Genomic DNA, 19,153 nt, shown 5'->3' with positions numbered 1-19,153 from the left:
CAGGAGAAATGCTGGCTCTCCAAAAAAAATGACAGAAGAATGTCACTTCAAGTGAGGTCTTTTATCCTATCATGAATAAAAATGAAGCATTGCTTTTCAGGATTCTTTTTCCTCTTCGGTGTGCAGACATCCAGGCACACCATTCAAGCATCTCACAGGGAAGAGATGTAGCCCAGTTTGAGAACATCTGCACTGCATACAGAACATCCCAGCTTGAATCCCCAAGGGGGATGGGGGGGGAGGAGACCATGTCTAAGATCCTGCAGTGATGCTGCCAGTCAGTGTAGACAATGCACAGACCAATGGACTGGTTCAGTATAGCAGCTTCCTGTGATAAAGGCACTAAGAAGCAGGAACATCCGCAAGTGAGCAGAATTCTCCCTGCATATTTTGAGAAAGTGGTAGGGCATTGGCTTTGCACACAGAAAGCTCCAGGTTTAATCCCCTGGCCTATGGCATCTCCAGGTAGGGCTAGGAAGGTCCCCACCTGGAACTCTGGAGACTTGCTGCCAGATGATGATTGTCTAACTCAGTATAAAACACCTTCCTTTCTTCCTCTATCATTTATGAATGGTGCACACATGCTTCAAGAGAGTGTCTGTTTTCTTGTTACCAGGAAAAAAGGATGGACCTGACTTCATTGTATTAAAATGAGAAGATCCATGTGCATTTTCTCCCTTCATGGATGACCTTTGTGACTTCAATAAGTCTTTGATGGAAAGAAAGTTTCATAGGAAGAGCAGAAGAGCTCTGCTGGATCAGTCCAGTGCCCCATCTTGTCCAGCATCATGTTCTCACAGTGGCCAGCCAGATCCCTATGGGAATCCTGAAAGCAGGATCTGAGTGCTTGCCCCACCTGCCATTCATTCCCAAAGCTGTTTCCTTCAAAGCCAGGGAGCTTGTTACTGTTTCATTCTGTCCATGTATGCAGCTTTGTAACAGTCTATTCACACGTGGCAAGTCTTTCACTGCTTGAACTGTGTGTCTAAAAACGTAAAGTGCGAATCTAGGAAGGAAATATTTGAAAACTTTAATCCTACCGGCAGTCTTTTATGGGAGCAACACCAGCACTGACATCCATTGCAAAACTGCAAGAACTGGACACGTTTAACCCAGATAAGAGAAGACTAAAGAGGAAGGGACATTACAGACCTTTTCAAATACCTGATAGACTGTCATCAAGAAGAAGGCGAACACTTGTCCTTCTGCTGTCCCAGAGGGCAGAATTAAATTTAATGGTCATAAATTAGGTTTTGGTTGGACACATGACATGAAAAACAAGTCCTGGTTAAACATGTGGGGGGGGAGGAGAAGGAGAGGCACTATTCCATCTCCCCAGCCCGCCCAACCCAATGACTGTGCAAGTTTGCCAAATCAGTTCGAGGAACAAATCATGACAGCGTTGGATCATCTTAGATCAGACCATGGCCACAGCCTAGCACCAAATGAGACAAGGGACCCTGTCACCATGAGCCTCATTCAAACCATGTTCCAGAATCAACCAACTAGCCAATGAACTGGCTTAATAGTCCCTCCCGACCCACCCCCAACTTCTATCCAACACAGGCAAGTTTTTCCTTGGCAATTGTGAGCAGGTTTTTTTATTTTTCCCTTTTCTTTTTTTTTTGTTATCCCTCAGTACAGCAGTTAGAGGTTCCTTTGCAAAAATTTCACGGCTGGCCAAACCTCCACAGGAAGTATTTGTGATTAGGATTCCTCCATGTGGTTTTATCTGATAAGGTTTTTGCCAAAAAAAAAATTATCCCCCTCCCCCTGCCCCCCCCCCGTGCGCCTCTCCAGGGGGCACCCGGGGCCTTTTAAGTCCTGGTTCCTACATATGCACAACGGTCTGTAAAATCGATTTGCTTTGGCGAAAACAGGGGCCTTCCCCAAGCTCCCGATTAGACAATATCGAGTGTGTAAAGTGTGTGCATTATCCCTGACAGCTGCAAAATGGGTTTTTGCTTTCCCCTCCCCCACCCCATCTTGGAGGACTCTGGTTCCCTTCCCAGTTAAGTTAGACATGCTGTATCGCTGAAGGCGGGAGAGCCGTCCTGCGGGGGCAGGAAGCTATACTGTACCACACAAAGAGAGCAAGCAGCTCCTCCAGACAGGAAGGGCCTTATCACAGTCGGAGTCCCCTGTGCATTTCGCTCTCAGAGCGCTTTCGACTCCAGCACATTTTTTCCCCTTAACTTGCAAATATGGTCAATGGGGCCTGAAAAATGGGAAGCTGCCAGCCCTCGTTCCAACAACGGTCACACAGTCAGAGCAGAAGAACCGAAAAAGAGCCCGCTGGATCAGGCCGATGGCCCATCTAATCCAGCATCCTGTTTTCCCAGTGACCAAATAGATATTTGTGGGAAACCTGCAGGCAGGACCCAAGCACAGATCCTCTCCCCTCCTGTGATTTCCTACAACTGGTATTCAGAAGCCTTACAGGCTCTGACAGCGGAGGAAGAGCATAGCCATTATGGCTAGTAGCTGTTGACAGCCATACCTTCCCTGAATTTGTCTATTTATCTTTTCAAGTTATCCAAGTCGGTGACTATCACTGCCTCCTGCAGACAGGAGTTCCACAATTTCACTATCCACTGCATGAACAAGAAGATTCCTCTTAAATTCGAGAAACCTGAAAGAGGTGTGTTTCTTACACTCTAATTGCCCTTCTTTGGTAGGAAACAGTATCTTGGCCCCAATACTTAGCAAATCAGACTCTTTGTTTGGTCACTATTTTTGCCTTTCAGATTTTGTTGTTGTTTCGGAGCTTGTTTTCACAATCTGCATGTTAATAGTAATGAAAGCAAAATGAATACATCCCTAGGAGTGTCCAGTGATTGTAACCAGCCCTTTGATGTCCTCGTTCTTCTGCTCAACTGTATGGTGAATTGCTGTTTAAAACAGGGATGAGGAATCTCAGACCCAGGGTTCGAATGCAGCCCTCCAGCCCTCTCTGCCTGGCTCATGGAATTCTCCACAGGCCACACACCCTCTCCACAGGCCATGTCTCTCCCCCGGTCCTCCTTCATACTCCCAACATTTATGGGGGGCGGAGCTGTTATATGTCCTTGAAATCTGCTCATAGGTCTTGCTTGCCTGGATGGAGGACAGAGAGGAGTGTGTGTAGAAATTCACCCACCACCCAAAGGTAAAATTTAGATTCATTGCTCCACCCATTTTTGGCTCTGGCCCCACCCACCACTGGTTCCCTACAAGGGAATGTGGCCCACTTGGCTGAAAAATGTTCCTTGGACTGGCGCTCCTATCAGCCGCAGCCATTGCAACTGTGGTGGCTTGGGGGTGTTGGGATGTTTAGTCAAAAACATCTGGAAGGCACCGGGTTGATGAAGGCTGTGTTTTAGGGTGTTCTGTGCTCTGCTTGTGGGCTGACTGGAACCATCTGATTGGCCACTGTGGGAAACACCAAGTTGGACAAGGTGGATCTTTGGTCTGATCCAATAGAGACCTCCATGATCTCCCATTTATGGGAAGACTCTTCATCCACTTCTGTCCACAGTACTTAAGGTTCCTTAATCCATATGAGAGTCCTTGGCCTAGGGATGAGGAACCTCAGGACAGCAGGCCCTTGGGTCTCTCTACAGGCCATATCCCCACTTCCTAGGCCACACCTTTCCCCTTCTTCAGCTGCTTTTGTCTGGCTGAAAAGCATCCTGGAACTGTGACAATGCCTCTTGCTACCAGGATGGAGAAAAGTGGGTGGGTGTATGGAAACCTCTGGCTTCTGTGTGGCTGGAATGTAGCCTACTGCATGCACACTCACCATCAGCATATGGTCCCCAGAAGGTTGAGCATGATGGAACATAGCTCTTGGGCTGGAAGGGGGTTCTGCAGCTTTTCACTATTGGGGTCTTTCTATTTCTGGACTCCTGTTTGAGCCAGGGCTTCAATGGAACCTCACAGCTGCCTTTTCAGTTAGTCCTATGTATGTTGTGGATGTGATTAATTGAAACTCGAAGGAGGAGCATGGCTTTCTGGAAAACAACTGGCACATATTTGTGGAGAATCAGGTGAAAGAGTCTTTCTGTGGTTGTCTTCTCTCTCTCTCTCTCTCTCTCTCTCTCTCTCTCTGGAATGCTAAGTTTAACAACCATTTCTCCTCCTTGAAAATTGCCACTCTGGAAAAAAATTAACAGGGCTTGCATTGAGCTGTTGGGCTGGCAGCGAGAAAGTCTCCTTCTCCCTCCCTCACGCCTTCCCTTTCCAAGCCAGGTTTGGAATGTTTTACAGTAGCTGGGCTTATTCAAGTGTGGAGAAGGGAAGGCGAGAGACTGAGAGGGCCACTTTGGGCTAATTGATCGTCCTTTGGACTGAGCTACCGCCATATGGTTTTAAGTTACATGTAAAGCAAGCGAAACAATATACATAAATAGCAGAGCTGAGTAAGCCTGAGCAGTGGGAAAGCTAGGCAGTGCCTGTCTTGCTCCCAGGTTGTGTTATGCATCAAAAGGGCAGCATGGTTTTTGCCTTCATTGAGGGTCAGATTTGAACTGCAGTGCCTGCCAGCTGGCTAATAAGGTGCTGGTAACATAGCACATGAGATGCGGGTGGCGCTGTGGGTTAAACCACTGAGCCCAGGGCTTGCCAATCAGAAGGTTGGCAGTTCAAATCCCTGTGATGGGGTGAGCTCCCATTGCTCAGTCCCAGCTCCTCCCCACCTAGCAGTTCGAAAGCACGTCAAAGTGCAAGTAGATAAATAGGTACGGCATTTCCGTGCGCTGCCCTGGTTCACCAGAAGCGGCTTAGTCATGCTGGCCACATGACCCGGAAGCTGTATGCTGGCTCCCTCGGCCAATAAAGTGAGATGAGCACCGCAACCCCAGAGTCGGCAACAACTGGACCTAATTGTTAGGGGTCCCTTTACCTTTAACATAGCACATGGATGGGGTCATCCAGAGCATCTCTTCCCATGGCAGACATTAGGAACATAGGAAGTTGACTTATACTGAAGATGGACTGTTTGGTCCATCAGTGTGGTCTACTCTGGGCCACCAATCCATTTTTTGGGTGGCCCACCAGCCTCCAGATTTAATTTACCACCGGTTGGATAATAGTTTGTGGTGGAAAAATCAATGCAGAGTGAAGTATCTCTGCTCACTTACCCTGGTACTTGATCTCCAGGGTTTCAAACAGGGAGGTCGCTTCCAAGGCCTTCTGCTAGCGCATCAGTGCTTCCCCCTCTCTTCTTCCCATGTGCCCCAGATTGACTCTTAGAGGATTGGGAGAACCCCCTAAGGAAAGGAGGGATCATTGCATCTGGTAAGTTGAGATGCTTGCGCTGAAAGAACAATTAAGAACATAAGAGGAGCCTGCTGGATCAGGCCAGTGGCCCATCTAGTTCAACATCCTGTTCTCACAGTGGCCAGCCAAATGTCTTTGGGAAATCTGCAAGCAGGACCTGGGCACAAGCACACTCTCCCATCCTGTGGTTTCTAGCAACTGGTATTCATTTTTTTTTTTTTTTTATAAAAAATTTTTATTGCGTTTCTTTCCATAGGTGAACAAATTTGTTTGGACAACAATATACAAGAAACATTTTCCATATATATAAAGAAAAACATAGAAAAAAGAAAAGATCATTATAGAATTTTTTCGACATCTTTTTGGACCTCCTCGCATCCTCTCAGCATTGCGTTCATCATTCTAACCAATTCAGCAATTTATTATTTTATTTCCCAACTTATTATACCTTTGTATTTATTATGTTACCAATTTCAAAAATTTGTAATTTAATTTTAACACTCTTAATAAACATAACATTTTGTTTCTAGTTTGTCTCATTTTTTTCCATCAATACTTACTTTATCATTTACTTAAAATAAATTGCAGAAGCATAACGTTTCTTAATCGTGCACAATCTTAACACTCAAACAACTTATAATGTTTTTGCAAATAGTCCTTAAATTTTTTCCAGTCCTCCTCCATTGTTTCTTCGCTCAGATCTCGAATTCTGCCGGTCATTTCTGCCAACTCCATGTAGTCCATCAGCTGCGTCTGCCAGTCCTCCAGTGTGGGTAAATCTGGTGTCTTCCAGAACTTTGCGATAAGAATCCTAGCTGCTGTGGTTGCATACATAAACAAGGTTCTGTCCTTCTTTGGCACCTTCCGGTCCACCATGCCCAGAAGAAAGGCCTCTGGTTTCTTAGAAAAGGTATATCTGAATACCTTTTTCAACTCATTATGTATCATTTCCCAAAAGGCCTTTACTTTCGGGCAGGTCCACCAGAGGTGAAAGAATGTCCCTTCTGCCTCCTTGCATTTCCAACACTTATTATCAGAAAGATGGTATATTTTAGCCAACTTGACTGGGGTCATGTACCACCGGTATACCATTTTCATAATGTTCTCTTTCAAGGCACTACATGCCGTGAATTTCATACCGGTGTTCCATAACCTTTCCCAGTCCTCAGACATAATGTTGTGTCCTACATCCTGTGCCCATTTTATCATAGCAGATTTAACTGTCTCATCCTGTGTGTTCCATTTAAGCAGCAAGTCATACATCCTCGAAAGTACCTTAGTCTTTGGTTCTAGTAACTCCGTCTCCAGTTTCGATTTCTCCAACTGGAAACCCACTTTTTTGTCCATTTTGAATACCTCTTGAATTTGAGCATAATGTAACCAATCTCGCACCTTACCTTTTAATTTGTCCTGGCTTTGGAGCTTCCAATTGTCTCCAACTCTTTCAATCAGTTCCCAATATTTTGGCCAATAGGCCTCCATATTGGGCTTTTTTTTAGAAATCTTGGCTTCCACAGGTGATAACCACCTCGGGGTCTTGTTTTCTAATAAATCCTTATACTTCATCCAAACGGCAAAAATTGATTTTCTGACAATATGGTTTTTGAACAATTTATGAACCTTCGCCTTGTCATACCACAAGTATGCATGCCAACCATACACATTATCAAACCCCTCCAGATCTAGGACATCGGTGTTTTCCAACAGGAACCAATCCTTCAACCAGCAGAAGGCTGCAGCTTCATAGTACAACCTTAAGTCCGGCAGGGCAAACCCCCCTCTTTCTTTTGAGTCGGTTAGTATTTTAAATTTTATTCGGGGCTTTTTGCCCTGCCAGACAAACTTAGAAATATCCTTCTGCCATTTTCCAAAACATTCCATTCTGTCCACGACCTGAAGGGTTTGAAATAAGAATAGCATTTTTGGCAAAACACACATCTTTATAGCTGCAATTCGGCCTGACAAGGTAAGTTTCAATCTTGACCAGATATCCAAGTCTTTTTTAATTTCCAACCAACATTTTTCATAGTTATCTTTGAAAAGGTTTAAATTTTTGGTGGACAAGTATACCCCCAGGTATTTCACTTTTTTAACCACACTTAGCTCTGTCTCTTTCTGATACCCCTCTATCTCTGTAGGTGTCAAATTTTTGACCAAAACCTTAGTTTTTTGTTTGTTTAACTTGAATCCCGCCACCCGACCAAACTCCAAAATAAGTTCCAAAACTCTTTTTGTGCTAGATACTGGCTCCTGTACTGTCAAGACTAGGTCATCTGCAAAGGCTTTCAGTTTGTATTGTTTCGCTCCGACCTCTATACCTTGCACCAACTGGTCCTCCCTAATCATATTCAGCAATACCTCCAGAACAGAAATAAATAGCAGAGGGGATAAAGGGCACCCCTGTCGTGTCCCTTTTTCAATTAGAAGTTCATCCGACACCACATTGTTCACTATCAACTTGGCTTTTTGCTCTGAATAAATTGCTTCTAGTCCATTTTCAAACCCCCGTCCCACTCCCATCCCCTTCAGGTTTTTCTTCATAAACATCCAAGAAATGTTGTCAAATGCTTTCTCCGCATCAATAAAGATTAAAGCAGCCCTTGTGTTTCTAATTCGCAACAGCTCCAATATATCAATAATATTCCTGGTGTTATCAGACATGTGTCTACCAGGGAGAAAGCCTGCTTGGTCCTTGTGAATTACTTCGTTTAAAACGTTTTTAAGTCTACTTGCTAAAATGTCTGCAAATATTTTGTAATCCACATTCAGGAGTGAGATGGGACGGTAGTTCTTAAGCTGAGTCTTTTCCTTCTCTGACTTGGGAATCAATGTGATGAATGCTTCTTTCCACGTTTCCGGTGCCCTTCTCCCCTCCATAATCTGGTTGCAAACCTCCAACAGCGGTTGTATCAAACAATCCTTCAGAGTCTTATAATATTTGGAGGTGAGACCATCTGGGCCTGGAGATTTGCCAAGTTGCATATTTTGGATGGCACCTTCAATTTCCTGTTGAGTTATTTTACTGTTGAGAATTGATCTTTTATCTTGACTTATTTTAGATAATCCATTTGTCCTCAAGAATTGGTCTATTTCCGATTCTTTCTGAGGCCCCTGTGCATAAAGTTCCTTGAAGTATCTGTGGAAGCACTTTCTTATTTCTTCTGGTTTCTGAACTATTTTTCCTTGAATCTCCAGGTTTGTGACTGTGTTTAGCTTTTGTCTTTTTTTCAATTGCCAAGCTAACAACTTTCCACATTTATTTGCTGATTCAAACGATCTCTGCTTCATTTGTTTAATTTTCCACTCAATCTCTTGATTAATCAATTTCGAATATTGTGCTTGATGGAATTTGATCTCTCTTAACACCTCTTTTGACTTCGGATTAGTTCTCAGCTTTTTCTCTCCTTCACTTATTTTCTCTAGAATTTTTTCCTTTTTTCCATTCCAAAATTTTTTCTTTATTGTATTCTGTTGTATCAGAAACCCTCTCATTACAGCTTTGCTTGCGTCCCAGATTATTCTTTTCTCCACCGTAGTGTTCAAATTTATTTCAAAATAGTCCTTTAGCGTTTTTTGGGCCTTCTTAACGATCTCTTGATCTCTTAGCAAGGTGTCATTCATTCTCCATCTGAAGGATCCAGTTGGGAAAAGTCTCAATTCCATTTTTAAGGCATTATGGTCGGAGCAGGTTTTTGGGCAGATTTCCACTTTTCTCGTTTTCGGAGCCAGTCCTCTAGATATCCAAATTTGGTCGATTCGTGTCCATGACAAGTGGGCCTCAGAAAAGAAGGTTCCTTCTTTACCCAAGGGGTTCCTTGTCCTCCAAATGTCAATCAAGTCCATATTGTCTGTCATTTCAAAAAAGGTTTTAGGGAGTCTGCCGTCTGTTGTTAAATTTTGATTTTGGGATTTGTCCATATTTGTAGACACCACCCCATTCATATCTCCCATCACGATAATGTTAGAATAGTCCAGATAGTCCATCATTGTCTCATGCAGCTTCTTATAAAATTCTGATTTTCCATCATTTGGCGCATAAACTCCTAATATCAAAATCTTTTCCCCTTGTGTTTGGATTTCAATTGCGAGAATTCTTCCATTCTAGCAACTGGTATTCAGAAGGATTGCTGTGGAGGCAGAGCACAGCCATTGTTGCTACTACCCCACTCCATTGATTTGTCTAATCCTGTTTTAAAACCATCTAGGTTGGCAGCCATCACTGCCTCATGTGGGAGTGAGTTCCACAGGTTAACTATGCACTGCATGAAGAAGTACTTTCTTGTATCTGTTCTGAATCTTGCAACATTCGATTTCATTGGATGCCCATGAGTTCCAGCATTATGAGGGGCGGGGGGAATTTTTCAATTGCTGTAGTACTATCTTGAATCCCTCCCCATCTGTTTAATAGCCATTCACCCTGATACATTTGTGGGGGTATTAGACAAAGTTGTGTCAAGCAAGGGTCACCTCACACTTTCCAATGCATTTTCTCACCGCTTTCCTTATCAAGAAAAGATCTGGGGGAAATGGGTTTTGTTTTGCAAGAACTCCAAATCAGCTTTAATTGCACAAGCTGGATTTTCCAGGATGTGACTGAAAGCAGTGACAGTCTGGAAGCTCCTGAAACCTTTTCCGAGCCTCCCAGGAGATGCCAGGAATTGAACATGAGGCCATCTTCGTGTGTATCATGTGCTAAACGAGTTATGGCCCTTGTTGCAGCTCATTAAAGATGTTCCCTTATACACGGATATGTAGAAAAACTTCACAATCTTCATCTCAGAGCCAAGCTGTGTGTACAGATAAAAGCACTTGGCACAGCCTTCATAGATGTATTGTTGTGCCATTGCCCCATGCCATGCCAGAATGCAGCTTTGAATATTCCCAATCATTTTTTAAAAAAATATTCTCGCATGTAGAAAGCTAGGATGTTAGGGAGAAGGCTAGCCTAAAACTCGAACCCTCAAGATCTCTTCTTGAGGCTAATCACAGATTTGGGGGCTGATTGGTTGGGGGAGAGATAGCCCATTCTCCTCTGCACCCTGGTTCTGACCCTGATCAGATATACATATATGGCTGCTTGAAATTTTAGAATTTTACACATTTGTTGCAATTATACAATTGTCATCGCATCTAGGTGTCCCTAGGTTTCTTTGACGTTGTTCAACAGCTTTCCTCTTTTAACTTTCCCATGTTCATTTTGTAATGCTTTGTACATACGGCCCACCTAGAATGGTAGAATATACAGTGGTACCTCATGTTACATACGCTTCAGGTTACAGACTCCGCTAACCCAGAAATAGTGCTTCGGGTTAAGAACTTTGCTTCAGGATGAGAACAGAAATCAGGCTCCGGCGGCGCGGCAGCAGCAGGAGGCCCCATTAGCTAAAGTGGTGCTTCAGGTTAAGAACAGTTTCAGGTTAAGTACGGACCTCCAGAACGAATTAAGTACTTAACCTGAGGTACCACTGTACTGGATGGAAATAAAGAGAGGGAGAAAGAGAGAGAGAGAAATATCCTTGCATCTGAGCTGAGGATTCTTTGGAAATGGTTATTTCTGTCTCCTCTCTCTGTAAGCCCCACGTGGGTGGGAGTCTAGTATAAAGAGAGAAAGTTTACCAGCAAAGAGCTGGATTTGCTCCAAAATACATCACTTTGCCACAGTGACTTCTGTGTGTGTGCGTGTCTGTGTGTGAGAGTGAGTGCTTTTAAGCTAGGCATATTCTGATCGTGGCTTTATAGCCAAAGACAAGGCCGCGATGCACAAGAGACAGACACGTCTCTGGCAAATGTGTGGAGCCACAGGCATCTCTTGAACCCAAATGAGGAGTGGGAAGTCCCTCAAGGCAGACATGGTGTCATGCCATTGGCTCATTACATCATGCTGCAGGAAAGAACAGTTGGCAGAAAGTTGGTTTTCCCCTGAAACAGCACTGCGGGCTTGAGAAAGTGAAAGGAGACACGTAGTCTCCTAAAGCACTGGAAATTGGGGGTGGGGGGTGGAAGGCAGGGATTCTCAGTAGTGGTATGGCTGGTGCCCTTTAAGACAGGTAGTGCAGAAGAGAGGGAGGTCTGACAATAGGTGGAAACAGAGCCAATGGCAAGGGCAAAGTCAACTAAGGCCACACTCACACCATACATTCAAAGAACTGTGATTCTGCTTGAAACAGTTGCGTCTTCCCCCAAAGTCTGGGAGCTGAAGTTTGTTAAGGGTGCTAAAAGTTACTATGGACCCCTATTTCTCTCACAGAGCTACAATTCCCAGAGTTCCCTGGGAAGAGGGATTGATTGTTAAATTCTAGGGTTAAGTGCTTCAAAAATGTGTATATTAGCCAACATTGCATACAAAATGTTTATTAGGAGAAATTTGCATGCAAATGTTGGTGAATTTTTATGAGGATCTCACAAACTGCCGCAGAAATGTGAAGAACTGAATTTAAGATTGTAAAAATAAGAAACAAGGAGAACCAAAATTGACGACCATCCGTATTTCTCCCCCTCTTCATCAAGATTACACCTCATTTCCTGGTACATGTTGTCCCTTATAGATCTCTGTCTTTCTTTCTTTCATTCTTTTTTCCCCCTTTTTTATGATGCCTTTTTCAGAATTGTCCCCTATTTCCTGGGACCAAATTAAATGTGTTATCTTTGCATTTAACATACAGGGTGTGTTTTTTAAAAAAACAAAACAAAACAAAAAAACAGCCAAGACTTCCAAAATGGTAACAATGGAGCTGGACTGGGGGGTGAAGCTCAGATGTTGACGCTTGCTACTTAACAGAGTTATGTCACAAACATGACCCTTTCATCTTTGAAACGCAAGCAAGCATGCAAACTTCTCAGGAGGTCAAGAAACCAATGGAAGCATTTGATCCTTCATTCATAAAGCCAAATTTCTCATTCCACATTCTGACTGGTCTCAGATCTAGCCTTCTGACTGCTTTGGTGCTTCCAGAGTCAGATCAAGGCCACTCTGGACTTGGCTCTGAGCATCAGCAACAACTCCAGATGTGCACCAAAAGAGGCAAGGAAGAGGCTGCTTTGAATATGGGGAAATTTATTTATTTATTGAGCTACTTGGCTTATGAGTCCCATGGACTGCAAGAAGATCAAACCTCTCCATTCTTAAGGAAATCAGCTCTGAGGACAGATCCTGAAGCTGAGACTCCAATACTTTGGCCACCTCATGAGAAGAGAAGACTCCCTAGAAAAGACCCTGATGTTGGGAAAGATGGAGGGCACAAGGAGAAGGGGACGACAGAGGACGAGATGGTTGGACAGTGTTCTTGAAGCTACCAGCATGAGTTTGACCAAACTGCGGGAGGCAGTGAAAGACAGGAGTGCCTGGCGTGCTCTGGTCCATTGGGTCATGAAGAGTCGGACACAACTAAACAACAACAGCTTGGCTTATTGAAAGAAGCAGCTGTGGTGGGTTTTACTCTGCAAGAGTATGCTGCTGTTCTTTTATTGGGGAAGAGAGTGTGATAGAATATTGGGTCAACCTCCTGGAGGCCCTTGGCCAATCATGGCTGGGATGGAAAACGGTCAGTCAGTAGGGAGGGAGGTTGGGAAAGGTTGAATTTTGACAGTTTAACTTCCAGGTAGTGGCCACAGTGGCCAGCCAGATGCATCTTGGGAGTAAGTCTCATTGAATTTAGTGGGGCTTCTCAGCAGGGATGGTGTCAGATTTCCATACCATTTATGCATTTAAACTCTGTGATCTCTTCCCCCTCCACATTCCTTTCTTGTTCCTTTTGCCTGTTCTGGACAAGGGCTGTCATTTTGCATTGCCACAAAACGGTCGCATGGTCCTGGATTAAATTTGATTTTAGCCACCTGGCATTAGGTTGCCAGAGTTGTAGTGCAGCCATTGTATATGCACCAAGGGGATTATTGGGACCTGTAGTTTTTGAGAGTATGGGAGTGTGGGTGAATGTGTGCAGGTGTAGGTTGACTGAGGTACAGATGTGTTAGCTTATGTTGGCACTGAGTGAGTGTGAGTGTATTAATGCCTGCACAATTATGTCAGGTTGTGTTGTTTATAAAACTTTGCAGAAATGACTATAATTTCTATCAGCATTTCCGTTAGGTCAGGTGTGGCTGTACAGTAAAACTTTCCATAAGTGGAAAATAAGGAGTCATGGGGTATTTTTCATTTAAAGGTATTTCATATGCAGATAGACTTATTATAATATATATGCTTTAGTTAGATCAGGTGTGGGGGAACCCTTCGACCTCCCATCAACAACAGCTTCCATCATTCCTGGCTGTTGGCCATGCTTGCTGGACAGATAGGAATTGTACTTCAGCAGTGTCTGGAGGGGACAAAAATTCCTCAAACCAGAGTTAGATTAATAGTTTTTAGTTGCACCTATGCAACATTAGATAGATAGATGATAGATGAGATAGATGATAGAGAGATATAGATAGATAGATGATAGATAGATAGATAGATAGATAGATAGATAGATAGATAGATAGATAGATGATAGATATAGATAGATAATGATAGATATAATACTTACATACACACAAACAAACACACACACCACTCTATGTGTGTGCATGTGAATATACGTGCAAATATAAAACTTAATTATTTCTATATTCATTGTCCTTTCTGTTACAAAAATATACATTTTTTTGTAATATGATGGGTCCTCTTAAACTTTGTTTAGGACATTAATTGGAAATTAGGACATTTATTAATTAATTTCCAGATTTAAAAAGAAAATGGGGAGAAGAGAAAGGGGGAAATGAAGTGAAAATAAAGGAGAAAATAATATAATATATAAAATAATAATACATAAATAATACTAACAGTAAATCAGCATCAGTTCACGACTGGGATTTTCTCTGGTTTCTCTTCAGATCATGTAAATCTTTTGCCTTTTACGAAGATCCTGCTGTGAATCACAAGTGGGGAGAACATTGTTTTGCTCAGCCCCTGCTTATGAGTTTTGCACAGACAGCTGTTTGGCCACTGTGAGGACAGATGGGCCTGTGACCTGATCCAGCACGGCTCTTCTGGTGTTCTTATAAGTCTCCAGCTCTGAATTTGCAACACAGAAGAAACAGAGAGTGCACTGGGAACTTCCTACCACTCTGAAAGGTGGTATAATTAGATGAAACCTGACATGCCATTGACATGCTGGGAACATGTGTTGGAGGCACATGTTTTGATTAGCTCGCTCTCTCTCTCTCTCTCTCTCTCTCTCTCTCTCTCTCTCTCTCTCTCTCTCTCACACACACACACACACACACACACACACACACAGACACACACCCCAGTGACCAGTCTTTTCAAGGCTGCCTTTTCATCTGGATTTGCAGAACACGCAGGAGAGCCTGATGCCAAAAATGTGCTTTGCAGCAAACATCTCCGTTGTGATTGTTTGTAACCAATAAAATCATATTACACACTGATTGCCATGACCCCGCCTTGCGCTTCGGCGAGCCTCAGATGCGAGTGTATACTGTACACAAATGAAAACCATTAGCCATCATGCCGACCACATGTGCTGTACTGGTGCCAGTGGGAAATGACAGGGAATGTACAAGGTCACGGTTTACTAAAAATATAAAAGTTTTAACATGTGGTGTTAATAGAACACACAACAGGGGTCAGTGGTATAATGGAAAATCGTTCCTTTTCCAATGTCAGGGCAAGTAATTTGCTAGTAAAGGAGGAACAATTTGACGTGTGTTAGGAAATATCCGCCTGATCTCTCTCTTCTGCGTCAGGAATAGCCAACAGGAAGTTTAACTGAGCATTCACCCTAATTTGTTTGCAGGGAGATCAGACGATGTTGGCTATTTAATGAGCATTCATCCTGATTTACTTGCAGGGAGATAAGACGAAGCTGACTGTTCAATGGGCATTCATCCTCATTTGTTTGTGAAGATATTAAGCGACATTGGCTGTTTAATGCGCATTCGTCCTGATTTCTTTGCAGGAGAGCAGACTAACTTGAAGCAGTCATGGTGGTGGTGGCAGTTGTCATTGTTATAGGCAGTATTATCCAGTGGGCTTTGCAGATATTAAAAAAACACAGGTTAAGTCCATTCTGTGTTTTATCCTTGGTGTTATTATCCTTACCAATGTATCTTTCTTTCTTTTTTGCATATTGTTGTGTGTCTTGTGCTAGGCGGGTAACAGGTTAATGATTATGATGTCATCTTATGTCAGGGATGGGGAACCTCAGGCCTAAGGGCCAGATGTCGCCTTCCAGATCTCACTATATGTCCCTTGGGACCTTCCTCAGACTCTGCCCCTCACTAGTCCTGCTCTGCACCCTCCTTGGGTGTTTTTGCCTGGCTGGAATTTGCCCTTGAACTCTGAAGGTGCCTCTTGCTTGCCTGGGTGGAGGAGCGAGAGGGTTGTGCAAGCGGCCTACCGTACAAAGATAAAATTCACATTCATGGCTCCACCCACCTTTATTTCTGGCCCCACCCACACATGGCATGTGGCCCCCAGAAGGTTGTCTATATAGGATCGTGGCCCTTGGTCCTCCCCCATCCCTGTCTTATATAATTTGTTTTTGATTCTCATTATCCTCCTGGAGACTTTGGAGGAAGCTTGGTTAAAAATAACCCGCTTGCAAAGACAGTCCTGTCATTCACCTACCTCCTTTGGCCTCTGGCCCCCCTGAGGTGTCAGTCCATCCGTCAGCTGCCTGCCGTAAACAGAGTGACAGGTAATGCTGTTTTTCTTTCCTTCACTCACTTTGCAGAAAGTGTTTTGCTTTCTGGGTTGACTGGCTCCCTTTGGGTAGCAAGACCCCCACCCCAAAACAAAAACCCCTGGTGTGTGAAAGTGTGTTTTGATTGGCTACCTTCCCTATTCCCTGCCTCACTTCCCATTGTTTTGGCTTCCATCCCTGGTGCGTATTCTGGTGCTACCCGTCGGCTGCCTTGATCAACTGGGATTCAACTTTGCAGCAATAGACGCTCTTCCATTGCATGATGGAAAGGGCAGGTCTTTATGGTGCGAATGCCAGGAAAAAACACCCCTCAGCTCTGCTATTAAAGATCTACCCAGTTCACATCCTGGGTAGTGTAGAATGCTGCAGCACGAATGGGACCCTGTCAGCATGTAACACCTCTGCTCAGAGATCTGCAATGGTTGCTTGTTTACCACTGGGCCAAGTTCACGGTGTGAATATTAGTATAAAGGTAAAAGGTAAAGGGACCCTGACCATTAGGTCCAGTTGTGACCGACTCTGGGGTTGCGGCGCTCATCTTGCTTTATTGGCCGAGGGAGCCAGCGTACAGCTTCCAGGTCATGTGGCCAGCATGACTAAGCCGCTTCTGGTGAACCAGAGCAGTGCACAGAAATGCCGTTTACCTTCCCGCTGGAGTAGTACCTATTTATCTACCTGCACTTTGACGTGCTTTCGCACCGCGAGGTTGGCAGGAGCAGGTACCGAGCAACGGGAGCTCACCCCGTCACGGGGATTCGAACCGCCAACCTTCTGATTGGCAAGTCCTAGGCTCTGTGGTTTGACCCACAGCGCCACCCATGTCCCTATATTAGTATATAAAGTCCTTAATGGCTTGGGACCAGTTTATCTGCTTCCACTCTGGTTTCTCTGAAAAATGCGCCCATGTGATAGATGCATTTTCAAAATCCTGTTTTTCACTCTTGCACACAAAGAGTTTTGAGGTCTCCAGGTTGGAGAAGACTGGTCCATCTAGTCCAGAGATGTGAATACTATGGACCTACAGAAATTTTTGGACTCCAGCTCCCATCATCCATGACAATTGGAAGTGTTGGCTGGGGCTGAGAGTTGTAGTCTGGCAACAACCGGAGGCCCACAAGTTCTCCATCCCTGGACTAGACTGACCAGCCTTCCCCTACCTGGAGACCTCCAGATGTTTTGGAGTCCAACTCACATCAGCCCCAGCTGATGTAGAACAAAACACCTGGAGAGTCCAGGATTGAGAATGGCTGGGAGCTACTTTTGACTGATCCAGCGGGGGTTCTATTTTGTAGTTGTTGCTGGCCTTTCTAGATTCTCACCATCACACCAGCTAGAAAGTTTATCCTGTTTCCTGATCTTAAAGGTAGAGGGTGTCATTCCAGGGATCTGTATACACCACATTGACAGCATCACAGTGCCCAATGCGATAACAAACTTGTTGGTGAGGTACTATGAAGGCACCGAAAAAGCTCAGTGTGCCTGGGCACAGCAATTTGACAAAGAATTTGCCAGGTTCAACACCAGGTTACTTTCCCACACATCATGTTCTCTGTTTGCACAGACAGATCCGTCTGGCCGCTTCTATATTTAACTAGTCCAGAAACAAAGTCTGATAACTCTTTCCTTAAAAAAGAAAAGGGGGGGGAAGCTTTGCATTTTTATTCTTTGTCCTGCTCTCTGAGAGTGCATGTGCACACACACATGCGACTGACCAATCTGGCATCTCAATTACATAATTAAGTGCTTTCCTGTTAGAGCAATTAGGGAAGACAGGCAAAGATTTATAGGGCGCTAATCAACCCAGTCGCTCTCAAGCGGGCATCTGTTCAGCTGGGCCTATAATTATGCCAAACTTATTTTCCCACTCTGTGGCAAAATAACTTTTTTTAAAAAAAAATAGTGGAGGAAGAAGAAGCAATCACGGTGCCACAGTTTTGAAATGACACTGGTTCCTGGGGAAGTAGAAAACATTCAATTCAGTTTGCATTTAAAGGTGAACCTAGCTAATTCATCAGTAATTCACTGGAGAGCCAGTGTAGTGTAGTGTAGTGTAGTGTAGTGTAGTGTAGTGTAGTGTAGTGTAGTGTAGTGTAGTGGTTAGTCCAATGAAAGACCAGGGCTTAAATCCCCACTCAGTCATGAAGCTCACTCCGTGACCTTGGCAAACCCTTCATCATTTCTCCAATGAAAATAGGGGTGTCCTATGCAATTCATGGTGATGATAATGATTTTATTTATACCCCACCCATCTGACTGGGTTGCCCCAGCTGCTCTGGGCGACTTCCAACATATATAAAAATATAACAAAACATTACACATTAAAAAACCTTCCCTATATGGGGCTACCATCTTCCAAAGGTTGTATAGTTACATATCTCCTTGGCTTGGGGGCTGCATAACTCCATACTCTTCAATGTTTCTCTGATGATAATAGGGGTGTCCTAAGGAAAAGTGGGACATTCTGGGATCAAATCAGAAACCACGGGAGTGTCTATAAATCCAGGACTGTCCCTGGAAAATAGGGACACTTGGAGGGTCTGCCTTGGGTCAGTCACCAACTCTCGGACTAATCTGCCTGCAGCTCACCTTAACAGGTAATCTTCCAAGACTGAATCTAGTAATATATGCATCAATATCAGACTTTCCTGCTTTCTCCCCTAGAACTGTTTCCGCCCCCCTTCCAAATTTCTTAAGGGCAGCTTGGGGTTTTCTTAACCCCTCCTCCCAGTTTATATGTCAAATCTGCTAAACGACTGAAAACTTCTCAGCGTGCGATCTCCCCATTAGTATTCTGCATCAGCACCCGAGAACTTCAGAGCGTGCCAAGTAGTTCCTGGAACCCAACAGTTAATTGAGGGAAAAAGTTCTTTTGGCAGTAGGAAAGGTCTCATAGTTTGGTTCAAAATATGAAAGGTGAAATGCACTGCAGCTTTCCAGCACAAGCTTTTTAAGGTTGAGTTTCACGATTTGCATTCTTTTGAAAAATGTAGATAAAAAGCTTGGAAGGTTTCTTTCTTTCTCTCTCTTTTCCTTTTTTGCTTTCCTTTGGAATCTTAGAAAATCCACTGAGACCCTCATCATGAAGAAGAGAAGAAGAGAAGAAAACAGAGGAGGAGAGCTTTGGAGAGTTAAGCAGATGGACCAGTGGTCAACATCTGACTTACGTTCCTAGGACTAGGATGGACCATTGGTCT

The 19,153-nt window shown here is 43.9% G+C and overlaps 1 long non-coding RNA gene across 1 annotated transcript; it reads left to right on the top strand.

Annotated features, from left to right (window-relative positions):
• Positions 1-12,822: 12,822 nt before the first annotated feature.
• LOC308591372 lies at positions 12,823-14,682 on the top strand. Its single transcript, XR_014010148.1, has 2 exons — positions 12,823-12,894; positions 14,128-14,682. It is a non-coding gene; the product is annotated as an uncharacterized lncRNA (long non-coding RNA).
• Positions 14,683-19,153: the final 4,471 nt, after the last annotated feature.

The sequence above is a fragment of the Podarcis bocagei genome, assembly GCF_964188305.1.
Source record: "Podarcis bocagei genome assembly, chromosome: 7".
Classification (NCBI taxonomy): Eukaryota; Metazoa; Chordata; class Lepidosauria; order Squamata; family Lacertidae; genus Podarcis; species Podarcis bocagei.
This window is presented reverse-complemented; position numbering and strand designations above follow the sequence as displayed.